Here is a 6,980-nt window from a genome sequence, read left to right as displayed (position 1 = left end):
AACTCCTGAGGTCTACTTGTATTAAAAATAACTGACTTAGACATATTCGTCTAGCCTCCTTGTTTTTGCTCTCTTCATTAAACTTTAACTATTTGGATTAACTGAGTCATATAAAAAACTATAATATTCTGTAATGGTATTCTTTAAAAGGATAAAAACAATAGGGTTCTTAATCTCTCTGTGGACTATTTATGGTTTTATAAAATTACCAGTCTTTCTATGGACTACATTTTTGACTTAAATTTTTATTTTAATACTGAGAGCTTCAATTCAAATATCATAAATTTTAAGACTAAAACTTAACCTGGACAAAACTGTAAAATCCTAATATTATTAAAGCTGCTAACTTCTTATGCACTATTAAGAATAATTAGGACATGCAAGCTAATGTTCGGTTACCTTATAAATGATCAAATTATTTAATATGCTCAAAACTATGATTACAATCGTGCTAAGTACAAATGTAATTCATTTTCAGGGACAAGCTTTATCACTTCTTGCAGCTAGTTGTATACAAGCTTTATTTTTTAGCCTTCTGCGTGTGTTTTCAAGGTTAAGCCTAAAGCAAGTAACTAAAAACAAAGTTTGTTTAAAATTAAGTGTGCTTAATACATCTAATGTTGGCCCTCAAACTATACAGAGTTATGTTAAATATGACATTTAAAATGTGTGTGTGTAGCCAAGTATTAGACGGAACTTGGGGAGTCCTGTGGAAAAGTCAGGGGAAGGATAGAGGGATCTGGAGGAGACAAGACCTCCACAAGAAGACCAACAAAGCCAACTAACCTGGGCTCATGGGGCTCACAGAGACTGAACCACCAACTGAAGAGCATGCATGGACTGGACCTTGGCCCCCCACACATATGTAACTGATGGACAGCTTGGTCTTCATGTGGGTTCCCTAGCAAGTGGAATGGAGGGCTCCCTGTGACATGGACTCTATTGCTTTTGGATCCCTTTTCCCTAGCTGGGCTGCCTTCTCTGGCCTCAGTGGAAGAGGATGCGCTTAGTCCTGCTGTGACTGCATGTACAGGGGTGGATTGGGGGAGAAAAAGGAAGAGGCTCCCCTTTTCTGAGGAGAAGGGGAAGGGGAAAAGGGAGAAGAAGGTAGGAGGGAGGGATTGGAAGGAGACGAGGGAGGGGGCTGCATTCAGAAGGTAAATAAATTTAGTAAAAAAAAAGTGTGTGTGTGTTTTAAATCTTCATATCATAGACAAAAACTGCTAGTTCCTGGAGGCAGCCTTAAGATCTCCTATAAAGAAGACAATGGGGCATGAACAATTCCACCTGGATTATAGCAACTCTAACCAAACAGGCAAACAAACAAACAGAAACATAAACAAAACAAAACAAAACATAAACAAAATAAATCCCAAACTTGTCTCATGCCTTCCCTGCTGCCAGGACCCTGCTCACGCTGCAGACATGGTTACTGGAGAACCAACAGACTCTCTTTGCCACTCAGGGTAGGCCAGTCTCTGAACCTCCTCATACAAAACAGGTCTCTTAGATTTGGGTCTGACAGAGGAAGGCTGACTTGTGTGACCATGACAGACTGAACGATATGCTGTGTGATTGACTTGGAAGACCAAGAACCTCTGTCCCCAAGAGCATCGCAAAGGAGCCTAGGGTAACTGTCTGAGACTGTCATTTTAATCGATACAGAGGCCATTTGGATTATACTTCCTGCTCACATTTATCCTTCTCAGATCTCTGATGGTGTTGATCGTTAACTGTAGTTTTATTAGTTAAACAACAGCAAGCGCCCAGCTGCCTTGTCAGCCCATTTCACATGTGAAAAAACCAGGCCCTTGCTTTTTCTAGGGCGACTGGGTCTGCTGAAAATGACTGTCTCATATAAGTTTACCTCACTGACAGGCTCTGCACTGAAAGCAATTTGAAGTTTCTCAAGGCTATGAGGGTCTAGAAAAATGATTTAGGATTCAAATTGCAAGGGTTTTAGGCTATGAAGGCTTAAATAAGTTGTGTAGGTCTAAGAAAGTAATTTAAGGTATAAAGGGTCTGAGGATATGAAAACTTAAGTAGTTGTGATGATCTTAAAAAGTTATTTAAGGTATGTAAATGCTAATTATAAAGGTCTAAAATTTAATTTATAGTACATATAAAAAAACTAAAATAGTTCAGATTTCTTTCCTTCTTGCTATGCCATTGTTGTATTAAGACTTCAAAAGTTCAGAGTTTTGACATTAATCAATGTTTCCCCCTAAACTCCTTAACTTTATTTTCTGTTCCTAGTCTATATTTGTGCCAGCAGATTTCCAGCCAACTGAAGACTGCAAATTGCTCCAAATACACCAGCCTCGGGTGGGCCTTTGAAACTAGTAAACCTTCAACGTGCTGAAGCCAATATAAACCAGATGCTTCTGAAAAAGCATCCTAACTGCTTGAGCCCCAACTTTGGACTAGCTCTCCAGACTGCTCCAAGGCCACCTGCACTTCACTAGCCTCAGATGGTCCAACAAAACATGGACAACAAACCAGACGTCCTCTGTTCCCTCCAGGCCTTTGACCACCGATCATTCCAGCCTTCCTGGGTGCTGACAAGAACATCCTATTTCAGCTGAGGAACACTTACAGAAGAGACTGCGTCATCCCTTATCATTAACAAAAGGCTGCGATGTTAGGTTTAAAGGAAACTAGATTCCTTCTACCAAAGGAGTCATTTCCCTGTCAAAAGAGAAATGGCTGTCTAGGGTTCCTATTGACATATCAGAGCTCATGCTAGCCTCTAGGCTCCTTCAGTATTACAAATACCTGTTAACATCAGAGAGTTACAGAAAGGGTTACTCAAGATGGGGGCTGGAATCTGATTGAATGGCTTAATTAAAATATCAACCTTTAACCCTACATAAATGTGAGTACCCTACATAAATGTGAGTCAATGATTTGATTCATATGATCTAGAGCCAGTGGAGAATGTTATGGCTAAATAAGCTGCAGGTTATGCTAGGCATCTATCTCAGTATCCACCAGCCACTTGTCTATGACTTCAGTCCCTGGAAGATAACTTCCCAGTAACCTTGACTCAGTGACACCTACCCAAAAATATACAGCTGTGACTATCTACTTGTTATGATATGACTGAATGCTTTTTTTTTTTCTTCTGTAACCTGCTTATGTAGACATCCAAAGATTGTTTTGCATTGCCTTAATCACTTACTAGGCAGATCAGAACTTTTTTTTTTTTTTTTGCGTGCTTTCATAGATACTGAAGGTCTTTCTTGTGGTTTTCCCCCTTTAAAAGTCCTTCCTCACATGCCTCCTAGAAGGCAATCTCAATATGTCTCAGAGATTGTTCATCCTGCTAGCAGCTAATCAATATGTCTTTTAATTATGTGTCTATGGTCTTTTCCCAGGGCTCATACGCTCTAGCAGAAACCCGTGAACTTGGCTGGGAATGACTCACAGACAAAGCACTTGCTTAGCATGCACAGAACTTTGGCCTTAAGCCATGAAAATAAAAGCTGAAAGTTCAAGTTGTGGCTCCAGATGGATCTTGTTTTTGTTTTGTAGGGCTAAGAATAGAACTCACGGCACCTGCACATGCTAAGCACATAAGAGCAACCTCCCCCCCACCAGCCTGTGGTTTCAGCTTTTATGAGAACTTGCTTCTGACCTTCGAGCCCCTTGCTTCAGAGAGTACTACATACCACCAGCATAGGACATTCAAAAACTCACTGTTTGTGGTTTCTATTTGTACTTTTGTCAATGGTAGGAATGTCCCGATTCTTTCTGTGTCTGTCCCTTGCAAAATAGGGGTGATCATAGCCATCTTGGATTCTTGTGAGGCCGCTATGTGAAGATACATGTGAAACCATGACAGCCCACACAGCCATTAATTGAAATAATGCATAGATGTTGCTGTAAATACTCTCGAGAGGAGCACGGATTACTTCATGGGTTTTGTCTTTGCCACGCATACAAATAGTCCATGAGCCTGCTATGCCTGAAACACAGACAAAGCTATGTCTCTCCACAATGTCAGGATTCACTGAATAATAGTCAATTCGCAAGGTTGACAACCTTGTTCAACCCACAGCCTACCTTTGTAGCCTGGCTCAGGTAAATGCAAGTTCTTTCATTCTAGTCTTAATTATTTTCTTACTCTTACATCACATAGCATACAGCTATGGTAAACCTAGCCATATGCTGTGAATAACACAGATTCAAGGAGAGAGACCACTGACCCAAGTCATGGCCAAGTTAGTTAAAGCTGTAGCAATTGATTAAAGTAAGCTTTTATAAATTCACGTACATGGGCTATCTCTCCCCAAAGTTGGGGTTCAAGAGATCAGCATTGGACATAGGTGAAGTAAGGGTTTTTATAGTTCAGAAGCAGGCGGTTTCCAAATGGGGAATTTGGCAGGCAAATAGGTGGGGTTACAGAGGCAGAACAGAAGCATAACAATTTGGCCACAACATCTTGTGAGACAAAGACGTGGCAGCAAGATAGTCATAATAACAAAGTAGTAACAGGGTGGTCACAACAACCTCTTGAAACAAAGCCATGCTTGCCATTTCCTGGAACAGGCAGTACAGATCCATTACTATAGTTAAGGTTACAAGTGGGGTGTAGCCCAATCCTTGAGAAACAGATTTACTTGTAAACAGGCGTTAATCTACTTTGTTTTAATTACATGATGGTTTTCAAGCCTAAGATGGAGGCAGGCTGGTTTACCAATGCACATATATGGGTGACAGAAGGAATACAAGCGTAAGAGACTTGCAGCAGAGTCTAAGAGGCTTTAGAAAGAGTCTGTATTGATAAGAAAGTGAACCAAACCGGTGCTGACAGGGAACTGCTGTTGGCTGGAGCTGCTGGAATCAGGGTTTTAGAATGAAGCTGTTCCAGTCGTGAGGTGGAGGGCTGAGAGCAGGAAATAGCTAGTTCAGGTTCATGCCCAGATGGGACAACTTGCCGATAGGCAGTCAGTGGGGATAGCATTAGTCAACAGCAAGCTGAGCCGAAGCTCTAAGGACAGGGTGTGTGTGTGTGGTAAGTCCTCAATGCACAGCAGGTATCAAGTGATAGTTGTGGGGCCATGTAACCATAGTAGCGTCAGGGTCCAGATAAGGGAGCTCCTGCTTTTCCTTGGTCTGGCATGTCTGATGGTAGATTTTAATATGCCCATGTACTTCTACAGACTTAATTCACCTAATAAACATATATGCTGGCTTCCTTTCTTCTTCCAAAAGTAAGTCATTCACCAGCCGTGCTGGATGAGCAATACCCGAGGTTGTGGCTTTTGTGTCCACTGGGGCTATGGCTAGCCCTACATTTGCTTCTAAAATGGAGTCTTTTCGGGCAAGCCACAGCCTGAGAACAGTTTTATACAAGATGGAGTGGCTTGGAGCAGGGCATAGCCTGAGCTGAACAGTTTTAATTTTTGTTTGCCATGATATGGAGTAAGTTTCCTTTTTTTCTAGAGAAAGCAAGTGGTGGTGGTGCTGTGTGGGAGGGGATGGTTGTAAAACTTCCTACATGGCAGCCATCCAAACAACCAAAAACTGAAAAAGGCCAGGTCTTCCTGGACACACTTAGTCTCAGGGCCGGAAGATCTTTGTTAGTTCAGTGCCAGCCTGCTCTAACATGGAGAGTTCCAGGGTAGCCAGGGCTATGTAATGAGATCATGTCTCAAACAAGAAGACAGACAAACAAACAAAAAAAACAACTTAAAAAATTACCTAAAAATCAAATTACAAACACCAAATTTAGTATATATTTATATAATATTATATAAATTTAATATATATGTATTTTATAGACATTTGGAAAATAGTAAATAATAAAACTTAATCTTTTAAGTTATTTTTTTCATGTATAAATAGTAAAAAAATCTGACTGGATGAGGCTGGAAAGTGAGCTCAAAGTTATTGCTTGAGCCATCTCCATGCCATCTCCACACTGGCAGGCCTACCTCCAGATACAGCAAGACAAGAGCGGTAGTGGCGTTTCTCTCCTGGGAACAATCACAGCCACACAATTGGACTTAAGATCCACTCAACAGAAGGAGATTCATGCCTGGTACACCTAGCCCACTACCTGTAGCTGGTGAGGCGAGGGGCCTGAGAGCAGAACCACCTAACCAACTATTGCCACTTTCCTGAACATAATTTCCGAGAGATTACACAAAGCCTTATCAGGTCAAAATGCAGAGATGGACCGACCATGGTGCCCAGCCCCTACTGATAAAGCTACAAAACAAACTTTACACCCAAGGCTCAGGGAACCTCATGGAAGATGAGGTGGAAAGACTGTATGGGCTAGAGGACCAGGAAGTCTGCCCTGAGGTATTGACTTCAGTGATGGGGATGTAACGCCTATGAAATCTTAACAATATTATTGCCTACATAGGACCTGAAAAATGATATCAACTGACATGCCAATGTGAATAGGGGAAATCTTAGAAGGCCTCATAGATAAAGAGCTATGGGGAATCAATGGCTGCTTCAAGGAGGATCGGTCTTTCCCAGGGAAGAGCCCCAAGCAGTCAGCCCTAAAGCATACATATATATAAGTAGCACTAATCAGATTCAGCAGGTTGTGTTTATAAATATGTGTAACAATAATAAAGAATAAGAGGCTATGATTTTTGAGGAGTAGGAGGATTGCAGGAGGAGTTGGAGGGAGGGGAAGGAGAGAGGAGATGAGTATTTAAAATTAATTAAAAGTTATTGCTTTAACTGACTATATGGTGATGTGAAACACTCATTTTTTTTATCACTGGTAGAATAGAAAAAAAGTACCTTTAAGAGTTCTTTTTTTTAATTTTTATTTTCTTTTTTATTTTTTTCATAGAGAATTATTTTTTAATTACATTTTAATTTTTTATATTAATTACAGTTTATTCATTTTGTATCCCAGGTGTAGCCTCCACCCCACCCACTCCCAATCCAACCTTCCCTCCCTCTTCTTCTCCTATGCTCCTTCAGAGGTCCATTGATAAGGGAGGTCCTCC

Source organism: Meriones unguiculatus, chromosome 6 (genome assembly GCF_030254825.1).
Source record: "Meriones unguiculatus strain TT.TT164.6M chromosome 6, Bangor_MerUng_6.1, whole genome shotgun sequence".
NCBI classification, from domain to species: Eukaryota; Metazoa; Chordata; class Mammalia; order Rodentia; family Muridae; genus Meriones; species Meriones unguiculatus.
This window is presented reverse-complemented; position numbering follows the sequence as displayed.